Consider the following 11685-nt stretch of genomic DNA (forward strand, 5'->3'; position numbering starts at 1 on the left):
TGCTGGGTCTTACAGTCTGGAAATGTACACGGGGGAGCTATTCTCTCTTGGGCGTCTATAGTCTGGAACTGTACAGGAGTAGGTTCTCTCTCTGGGGTCTACAGTCATGGAACGTGTACAGGGAAGTAGGATCTCTCTCTGCGGGTTACTGTCTGGAACCTGTACAGGGGAGTAGGATCTCTCTGGGGTCTACAGTCTGGAACTGTACAGGCGGAGAAGGGATCACTCTCTTGAGGTCTACCAGTCTGGGAACTGTACAGGAGTTAGGATCTCCTCTCTGGGGTCTACAGTCTGGAAACGTAAGGGGAGTAGGATCTCTCTCTCTGAGGTCTACAGTCTGAACTGCTACAGGGGGTAGGTTCTCTCTCTCTGGGTCTACATTCTGGAACTGTACAGGGGAGTATAGGATCTCTCCTGAGGTCTACAGTCTGGAACTGTACAGGGAGTGATCTCTCTCTTCTCTGGGTCTACAGTCTGGAACTTATCAGGGAGAGGAGTGTTCCATTTAGTGTGTGTTGTGTTGTGTGGTGGTGTGTGTGTGTGTGTGTGTGTTGTGTTGTGTGGTGTGTGGTGTGTGTGTGTGTGTGTGTGTGTGTGGTGTGTGTGTGTGGTGTGTGTGTGTGTGCTGTGGTTGTGGTGTGTGTGTGGTGTTGTGTGTGTGTTGTGTGTGTGTGTAGAAGACTTGGACAGAAGGACCGACCTGCTGCACGCCCAGCACAAACACAAACTGGAGGAGAGCCAGCTGCCCAGAAGTAGTACCACAGACACAGACAGACAAGAGACACAACACAGAACAGACAGACCAGAGACACACACACAACAGACAGACAGACAGAAAGACACACACACCAGACGACAGAGACAGACAACAGAGACACACACACAGACTGACAGACAGAGACACAGACAGACAGACAGACAGACAGAGACACACACAGGACAGACAGGACAGGACAGACAGAACTTACACTACAGATCTTTGTTCTTTTTTTCAGTTACAACATATACATCATATGTGTTTGCATGCGTGTGTACAGGGCTGGCTTGCGAGAGAGCTGGAGTGTAAAAGACCAATCATGTTGCAGGAGAATGATGAGGTCATGGTGACCAGGCCCCGCGCCCCACCTTCACGGCCACACCCCTTCCCTCTGGGGTAAGCTCTACTGGCTTTTATTAGAAAACAGAGCCTCAGGCAAGCTACTTTTGAAGGCTACCTTGGAGAGTTTAGCCTCCGGAAGGGTATTTGATAAACATTTAAACTTTTTCCACTCAATTCTGCCCGTTGAACGAGAAGAGAAGATGTCTGTGCAAGGCAAGGGCAATGGTGCTGTGCTTTGTCGTGGCAACTGAAAACATTCTTAGTGCAGGCATTGGGCAAACTTTGATGGGGTGGGGCCACAAAAACGTCTTCAACTCATTCCATGAGGGCCTAGTTGTCCGTAGCCACACATGCAGTCAGCGAGCTGTGCCAAGGCAAAATACTACTCATTTTTCAAACGGGGTGGAGAGGAAGTTGTTTACAGTTGCTAATATGACATCTGAGGAAATGTGACTAACAAAATGACCATGGGCGTCCCCTGGTGGTTAATTCGATCATCGATTAGTACAAGTTTAGATAGCTGCCGGCCTTAGACTATTTACCAATCTAAAACATTGTGGCTGACATGGGCTAATTGACGGACTGTCAGTGACTAACAATAACAAGAAAAAAAACTGCTGAGATGCCACTACCACAATTTAGAAATTTCACCTGTTGTATCTTACTATTCTAACCCTCTCAACATATAAGTTGAGATCCCGACTGAGTTCCTAAAATAAATATTTGAGCACAACTCTATATTTCTTACATTGTATTATTATTATTTCTATATTTTTCCGCCCACTCTAGACCCTTAAAACAATTTAGCTATAAAACTTAAACCAAACTTCCAAATGTCCAGACTGCCCCAAACTTAGATTGCTAGTAGAAATATTTGTTATAATTTTTTTAACCTATAACAATACTTTAAATGATCTCCCAATGCATTTCAATGGCAGAAAAAGGGCCAATAATAGATTTGATTGGTCTGGGGGCCCACAAAACGCGGGCCGCCAGTTGCCGATCTCCGATCTAGTGTCTGTCTAGACGAAAGCAATTAGTTGATTCTTCACAGGAAAAAAATTGGAACACTGCTAGCAGTGTTGTAGGAACTAGAAAAACCTGGACGAAATTCTTCTTCTTCAGACTGAACTCCATTACACTTTTTAAGCTAGAAACGCAATTCATATTTTTATATTTGTGTAATCTGTCTGGATTGCGTTGCTTGTATACAACATTTTCATATCTTTTTCTACTTTGTAAACTATTCAACTTTGCGTTACTCCATCCATTTCATGGGAATTTCCTTCAACATTCTAAAGGTCCCATTGTGACATCAGTTTCCAACATTCTAAAGGTCCCATTGTGACATCACTTCCAACATTCTAAAGGTCCCATTGTGACATCACTTCCAACATTCTAAAGGTCCATTGGACATCACTTCCAAACATTCCATACTGTAAAAATCAACTTTTCCAACAACTTAGACAGTCAGAGGATATGATAACTTGGTCATACACCAACAACTTAGACAGTTTAGCCAGGATATGAAACTTGGTCTACTTCCAACAACTTAGACATTCAGAGGATATGATAACTTGGTCTTACTACCAACAACTTAGACAGTCAGGAGGATATTGATAACTTGGTCTACTTCCAACAACTTAGACAGTCAGAGGATATTGATAAACTTGGTCTACTACCAACAACTTAGACAGTTAGAGGATATGATAACTTGGTCTACTCCAACAACTTAGACAGTTAGAGGATATGATAACTTGGTCTACTACCAACAACTTAGACAGTCAGAGGATATGATAACTTGGTCTACTACCAACAACTTAGACAGTTAGAGGATATGATACTTGGTCTACTTCCAACAACTTAGACAGTCAGGGGATATGATAACTTGGTCCACTAACCAACAACTTAGACAGTCAGAGAGGATATGATAACTTGGTCTACTACCAACAACTTAGACAGTTAGGGATATTATAACTTGGTCTACTACCAACAACTTAGACAGTTAAGGATATGATAACTTGGTCAACCTTAGACAGTCAGAGGATATGATAACTTGGCTCTACTACCAACAACTTAGACAGTCAGGGGATATGATAACTTGGTCAACTTAGACAGTCAGAGGATATGATAACTTGGTCTACTTCCAACAACTTAGACAGTTAGAGGATATGATAACTTGGTCCACTACCAACAAACTTAGACAGTTAGGGGATATGATAACTTGGTCTACTTCCAACAACTTAGACAGTCAGAGGATATGATAACTTGGTCTACTTCCAACAACTTAGACAGTTCAGAGGATATGATAACTTGGTCTACTTACCAACACTAGACAGTTAGAGGATATGATAACTTGGTCTACTACCAACAACTTAGACAGTTAGAGGATATGATAACTTGGTCTACTACCAACAACTTAGACAGTCAGAGGAATATGATAACTTGTCTTACTACCAACAACTTAGACAGTTAGAGGATATGATAACTTGGTCTACTTCCACAACTTAGACAGTCAGGGGATATGATAACTTGGTCCACTACCAACAACTTAGACAGTCAGAGGGATTGATAACTTGGTCTACTACAACAATTAGACAGTTAGGGGATATGATAACGGTGGCTACTACCAACAAATTAGACAGTTGAGGATATGATAACCTGCGTTCAACTTAGACAGTCAGAGGATATGATAACTTTGGTCTACTACCAACAACTTAGACAAGTCAGGGATATGATAACTTGGTCTACTTCCAACAACTTAGACAGTCAGGGGATATGATACTGCGTCTACTACCAACAACTTAGACAGTTAGGGGATATGTAACTGGTCTACTACCCAACAACTTAGACCAGTTAGAGGATATTGATAACTTGGTCACTACCAACACTTAGACAGTCAGGGATATTGATAACTTGGTCTTACTTCCTTTGCAATTCAAGTTATTATCTCGGTACCGATCAACGTTATAGCTGTTTTAGTAAACCGCATCAACAACATTTTCGGGAACTTTTTATAAACTGACATTTTTACCACTTTCCCAAAAAGTTAGATGGTATGACATTTCCACCTACTTTTCTCACTATTGAAATCTGTTGTCAGAACAAAAATATGTTAGCAATTTAATATACAGCAGTGTAGTAACATTGCATTAACATAAACTATGTTAATAATCTAATGATGCAAACAGTTGTAGTGACTACATTAACATAAAATATGTTAATAATCTAATGATGCAACAGTTGTAGTGACTACATTAACATAAAATATGTTAATAATCTAATGATGCAACAGTTGTAGTGACTACATTAACATAAAATATGTTAATATCTAATGATGCAACAGTTGTAGTGACTACATAACATAAAATATGTTAATAATCTTATGATGCAACAGTTGTAGTGACTACATTACATAAAATATGTTAATAATCTAATGATGCAACAGTTGTAGTGACTACATTAACATAAATATGTTAATAATCTAATGATGCAGCAGTTGAGTGCTACATTAACATAAAATATGTTAATAATCTAATGATGCAACAGTTGTAGTGACTACATTAACATAAAATATTGTTAAATAACTAATGATGCAACAGTTGTAGTGACTACATTAACATTTTTCCCGCAACTTTTCCCAACCCCTGTGTAGCCTAGTGGTTAGAGTGTTGGGCTAGTAACCGAAAGGTTGCAAGTTCCCTGAGCTGACAAGGTACAAATCTGTCGTTCTGCCCCTGAACAGTTAACCCACTAGRCCATCATTGAAATTAAGAATTTGTTCTTAACTGACTTGCCTAGTTAAATAAAGGTAAAATAAATAAATAAAATACTCTATATTAGGCCCAGCCTTTGGAACTTTGGYTTTCCTAGAAAYGGCTATTATATTGTGATCACTACATCCTATGGATTTGGATACTGCTTTAAAGCAAATATCAGCAGCGTTAGTAAAGATGWGATCAATACATGTTGATGATTTAATTCCTGTGCTGTTTGTAACTACCCTGKTAGGTTGACTGAYAACCTGATCCAGGTTACAGGCRCTGGTYACAGTTTGAAKYTTTTTCCTGAGTGGGCAGCTTGATGATAGCCGGTTAATATTTAAAACCACCCAGGAAAAATACTTCTCTGTTGACGCAATTTTTGAAGGAGGAACCACTGTATTATACGGTCGTTGAGGTCACCAGGGGGTCTACGCAGTGTAGGACCTTCCCTGGCATGTGTTGCTTGACAAAAAGACATGTCAGCCACACACATGAAATGTCCCCTTTTTCTGATGGTGTGTGTGTGTGTTCCAGAGATGGCCCACTCCTACAGTAGTCCATTGCTGAGCTCGTGTGGTTCCACTAAGGTCCTCTACTTTACAGACCACTCACACACACCCTGCATGATCCACATCAACAAGAGGTACGTGTGTTTACCTAACCCCTAATCATAACCAATGTATCTGGAACCTTGAAATGTTTCAGAATCACCTTTATTCGACAAATACATTTGCATGAACAGTAATTTAATGAAATGGTGCTGCCACAATAAACAGGATATAGAGACATCTCTAGATGCAGAATTAACAATCCACATGTGTCAGGTTTGGAGCGCTCCAGGGACTGCCGTTGGTTTTTGGTGTTCACGCCCGCTAACTGTTCTCCCTTGGGCCCTTTTTGGCGGGTACTCCTTTATTGTTTTATCTCTTGCCCTAATATTTGTTGTGCATCCTGAAAGTCCATTCCCGTTGTTTATTACACTTTTAAGCACCTCGTGGTGTCTTTAGTTCCCCTGGCTCAGTGGTTGTAGTTACTGGCACCGCAACCCCAGCTTATGCAAGGATATTTTCTCCTTCGGTGGGACTGCTTCCTCAGACCGGTTCTTCTGGGTTGTGTTACGGGTGCTATTTCTTCTTTTGGATCTTGGGCTCGTTTACCTTTGGAGTTTTTGTGTGTTTGTGGTTCCTCCATTAGTCAGATTATTCACGCCTATTTTGTGGGAGTTGTATCTTTTGGTGGTATTTTGCGGATAGAGCTAGCTACTTTTGTTCCTTTAAAACTCCACGCATCTTCGCTGGAGTTTCTTTATCCGAGTTCGCGCTGGTCTTGGCCATTCATCTTCTAGGGGTTCTCAGCCCAATTACTTAGTGGACTGTATCTAGTGTCAAGTCACCAGTCGAGTCCTGACAACATGTCAGTACCTAATCAGAACAGGATTTACACAACCAGACCCATGACCCTTTTCCGAACATTGTTTTATTACACTGCACATGTTAAAAGATAAATGATTACTTCAGATTTTGTGTCACTGGCCTACACATAATACCCCATAATGTAAGTGGAATTTTTTTTAAAAATTTTTACAATTAATAAAAATGAAAAGCGAAACTTCTTGAGTCATTAAGTATTCAACTCCTTTATTATCTCAAGCCTAAATAAGGAGTAAGCATTTACTTAACAAGTCACATGAAAACTGAAGACGGATCAACAACATTGTAGTTACTCCAYAATACTAACCTAAATGACAGAGTGAAAAGGAAGTCTATACAGATAAAAAATATGCCAAAACATGCATCCTGTTTGCAATAAGGCACTAAAGTAAAACTGCAAAAAGTGTGGCAAAGAAATTAACTTTATGTCCTGAATACAAAGCGTTATGTTTTGGGGCARATCCAACACGTCACTGAGTACCACTTCATATTTTCAAGCATGGTGGTGGCTGCATCATGTTATGGGTATGCTTGTCATCTGCAATGACGAGGGMGTTTTGTAATAATAAAAATAAATGGTATAGAACTAAGCACATGCAAAATCCTAGAGGAAAACCTGGTTCAATCTACTTTCCAACAGACACTTGGAGATGAATTCACCTTTCAGCAGGACAATAACCTAAAACAAGGCCAAATCTACACTGGCAGACATTGAATGTCCCAAAGTGGCCGAGTTACAGTTTTTACATAAATCATCTTAAAAATGGCAAGACTTGAAAATTGCTGTCTAGCAATGATCAACAACCAACTTGAAAGAACTTGAACAATTTTTTTATTTTTTATAATGTGCAGATATTGTACAATCCAGGTTTGCAAAGCTCTTAGAGACTTACCCAGAAAGAMTCACAGCTGTAATCGCTGCCAAAGGTGATTCTATCATATACTGACTCGGGTGTGAATAATTATGTAAATAAGATGTATGTATTTCATGTTCCAATACATTTGCAAACATTTCTAAAAACATATTTTCACTTTGTGTGTAGATGGGTGAGAGAATTATTTTTATTTAAACCATTTTGAATTGAGACTAATAAGTCAAGGGGTATGAATACTTTCTGAAGGCCCTGTATGTAGAGAAGTATTAAACAAAACAAAAACAATGACAGGATCATGTGCAAGGCTTGCAAGCCAAAGAACACCATCCCAACTATGAAGCACGGGGGTGGCAGCATCATGTTGTGGGTGCTTTGCTGCAGGAGGGACCGGTGCACTTCACAAAATAGATTGCATCGTGAGGTTGGAAAATTCTGTGGATATATTGAAGCAACATCTCAAGACATCAGGAAGTTTAAACTTGTCGCAAATGGGTCTTCCAAATAAACTATGACCCCAAGCATACTTCCAAAGTTGTGGCAAAATGGCTTAAGGACAATAAAGTCAAGGTATTGGAGTGGCCATCACAAAGCCTGACCTCAATCCTATAGACATGTTGTGGGCAGAACTTAAAAGCGTGTGCGAGCAAGGAGGCCTACAAACCTGAGTCAGTTACACCAGCTCTGTCAGGAGGAATGGGCCAAAATTCACCCAACTTATTGTGGGAAGCTTGTGGAAGCCTACCTGAAATCTTTGACCCAAGTTAAACAATTGAAAGGCAATGCTACCAAATACTAGTTGAGTGTATGTAAACTTCTGACCACCGGGAATGTGATGAAACAAAATAAAAGCTGAAATAAATAATTATCTCTACTATTATTCTGACATTTCACATTCTTAAAATAATGTGGTGATCCTAACTGACCTAAACAGGGAATTTTTTACTAGGATTAAATGTCAGGGTTTAAATGTATTTTTCTAATGTGTATGTAAACTTCCAACTTCAACTGTAGCTGCTGAGGAAACTAAAGGACATACAGTGCATTCGGAAAGTATTCAGACCCTTGACTTTTTTCAAATTTTGTTACTTACAGCCTTATTCTAAAATGGATTAAAAAATAAAAAAACACAATACTCCATACTGGACAAAGCAAAAACTGGTTCAGACATTTTTGCAAATGTATTTATAAAAAAAATATATATATATATATTCACATTTACATAAGTATTCAGACCCTTTACTCAGTACTTTGTTGAAGCACCTTGGCAGCGATTACAGCCTGGAGTCTTCTTGGGTATGACGCTACAAGCTTGGCACACCTTGTATTTGGGGAGTTGTTCCCATTCTTCTCTGCAGATCTCTCAAGCTCTGCAGGGTGGATGGGGAGCGTTGCTGCACCCTATTTTCAGGTCTCTCCAGAGATGTTGGGTTCAAGTCTTCGCTCTGGCTGGGCCACTCAAGGATATTCAAGAACTTGTCCCGAAGCCACTCCTGCGTTGTTCTTGGCTGTGTGTGCTTAGGGTCATTGTCCTGTTGGAAGGTGAACCTTCGCCCCAGTCTGAGGCCCTGAGCACTCTGGGGCAGGTTTTCAACAAGGATCTCTCTGTACTTTGCTCCATTCATCTTTGCCTATTGATCCTGACTAGTCCTGAAAAACATCCCCACAGCATGATGCTCCACCACCACGCTTCACCATAGGGATGGTGCCAGGTTTTCTCCAGACATTGATGCTTTGCATTCAGGCCAAAGAGTTCAATCTTGGTTTCATCAGACCTGAGAATCTTGTTCTCATGGTCTGGGAGTCTTTAGGTGCCTTCCGGCAAACTCCAAGCGGGCTGTCATGTGCATTACTGAGGAGTGGCTTCCGTCTGGTCACTCTACGACAAAGGCTTGGTGGACACAGAGATGGTTGTTCTTCTGGAAGATTATTCCATTTACACAGAAGAGCTCTGTCACCCCCTGACCAAGACCCTCCTCCCCCGATTGCTCAGTTTGGCTGGCCGGCCAGCTCTAGAAGAGTGTTGGTTGTTCCAAACTTCTTCCATTTAAGAATGGGCCTAGCGAGGTGTTGCTGAGGAACACACTGTTACTAAAGGACGTAGAAGGTGTTGCTGAGGAACACACTGTTACTAAAGGACCTAGAGAGGTGTTGCTAAGGAACACACTGTTACTAAAGGACCTAGTGAGGTGTTGCTAAGGAAACACTGTTACTAAAGACTAGAGAGGTGTTGCTAAGGAACACACTGTTACTAAAGGACCTAAGAGGTGTTGCTGAGGAACACACTGTTACTAAAGGACCTAGTGAGGTGTTGCTGAGGAACACACTGTTACTAAAGACCTAGTGAGGTGTTGCTGAGGAACACAACTGTTACTAAAGGACCTAGAGAGGTGTTGCTAAGGAACACACTGTTACTAAAGGACCTAGTGAGGTGTTGCTGAGGAACACACTGTTACTAAAGGACCTAGAGAGGTGTTGTGAGGAACACACTGTTACTAAAGGACCTAGTGAGGTGTTGCTAAGGAACACACTGTTACTAAAGGACCTAGTGAGGTGTTGCTGAGGAACACACTGTTACTAAAGGACCTAGTGAGGTGTTTGCTGAGGAACACACTGTTACTAAAAGGACCTAGTGAGGTGTTGCTGAGGAACACACTGTTACTAAAGACCTAGTGAGGTGTTGCTGAGGAACACACTGTTACTAAAGGACCTAGTGAGGTGTTGCTGAGGAACACACTGTTACTAAAGGACCTAGAGAGGTGTTGCTGAGGAACACACTGTTACTAAAGGACCTAGTGAGGTGTTGCTGAGGAACACACTGTTACTAAAGGACCTAGAGAGGTGTTGCTGAGGAACACACTGTTACTAAAGGACCTAGTGAGGTGTTGCTGAGGAACACACTGTTACTAAATCCTTTGAAAACTGTGCCTTATGAAGGACATGCTTTTCTGCAGTATATAATCACAAACTGGACGGACTGAGTTTATAACTTTACTGTAGATTAAACACTGCTGAATTGTCATTGTTTTTGTTGTACATTCCTGTTAAATATTTTCTATTCTGTTTAAAATGTTGTTTTTATTTAGAATTAAGAATGAATTATGTTTTGTATTGTTTACAGAGGAGAATGTTTTGCAGTAGAGTTGAAACATGAAAGACTGAGCTGTTGCAAAAGCAGGATCAGTAAGTTAAGCCAGATAACTCTTATTGGGAGTAAGTTAGGCCAGATAACTCTTATTAGGAGTAAGTTAGGCCAGATAAACTCTTATTAGGAGTAAGTTAGGCCAGATAACTCTTATTAGGAGTAAAATATATCTCTTGATTTACTGATATATTTATAAAGCTGAACTTGAATATGGTTGTCAAGTCATTTATACCATGATGCCAGTTATACCTTGACGTTATTGCCATGATGCCAGTTTCAAGTCTCATCTCTTGAAAATATGACATTATTTCAGAAGGTTTGTTAGCCGGTAACTGATTGACCCTGCGGTCTGGAACAGCCCCATGTCTCTGTACAGCCACCAGACCTCCATGTTTTAATAAACGCTCCGAACCACCGGACAGACATGTTTTAAGCATTTTAATAAACAATATGCACATTTTCCCACCAGAGATGTGTTTCTATTAAATGGACTTGTTGCGTGATGACTTAGTGCACATGAAAATACCTTTGCGGGTATATTCCCATGTACCAAATAAAAATACATGTTAAATGGGTTTCCATTGCATTTTCAACTCTACTGATGTTGCGTATAGCAAGTGTGCCCATCTGGTATTGGCAGGTGCGTTCTAGCCAAGAGCGCTGTTGGCTAGAGCGCATGAATGGCCTACATAATGAGATTATTATGGACAAAAAGAGTACCATTTTGTAAAAAACGGCAGCCAAAGCATCGATGATCATGTCACCATAATAAGAACCTCGATATGTATTGGAAAGCATCAAGCTCATCACCGTGCACTTTCACCACCCTGTGAAGTTCATCATTTATTTAATCTGTAGCCTAATAAATATGATGGTTATTATATCAATATTTGCACATAAAAGCGTTTGACATTTCTCGCATAATTAATTTTACTGAACAAAAAGATCCCACCTTGTCTAGCGTATTTTGTTTTTGTCGACATTTGGAAAGTTGACCCCACAAAAATGGTTTCCATCAGGCCTGTCAGGACATTTTTTATTCGACATGTACTTTACTCGCATAAAAAGGTTGGATGGAAACCTGGTTACTGATACTATAAACTCATAGTCCGCCATAGTGGACGCTCACAATACCCATAAAACCTAGCGGTCAAACACGGAAATTGTTTTTCCTCCATTAATTTTTCACAGTGAATTTTACAAACACTTCAAATTAAGTATGTATTTGGTATAGGCTTACCTTGGCGTGATGTTTTGATAACCGTGTAAGTTGTATCAACATATTTGTCTCCAAATTCAAAATACTAATTAGCAACAGAGAAGACCTCAGCAAAACTACAACTTCCTGCAGGATAGTCTTGGGGATAGAAAAAGT

The 11685-nt window shown here is 40.3% G+C and overlaps 1 long non-coding RNA gene across 1 annotated transcript in view; it reads left to right on the forward strand.

The window, feature by feature from the left end:
• The first annotated feature begins 5403 nt into the window (after positions 1 to 5403).
• The window catches only part of LOC112075524 (uncharacterized), a 7129-nt gene continuing 847 nt past the window's right edge, over positions 5404 to 11685 (forward strand). Inside the window, exon 1 of the long non-coding RNA XR_011477372.1 lies at positions 5404 to 5506. This is a non-coding gene — a long non-coding RNA (uncharacterized lncRNA). The remainder of the gene's footprint in view (positions 5507 to 11685) is intronic.

Source organism: Salvelinus sp. IW2-2015, unplaced genomic scaffold, assembly GCF_002910315.2.
Source record: "Salvelinus sp. IW2-2015 unplaced genomic scaffold, ASM291031v2 Un_scaffold3218, whole genome shotgun sequence".
NCBI classification, from domain to species: Eukaryota; Metazoa; Chordata; class Actinopteri; order Salmoniformes; family Salmonidae; genus Salvelinus; species Salvelinus sp. IW2-2015.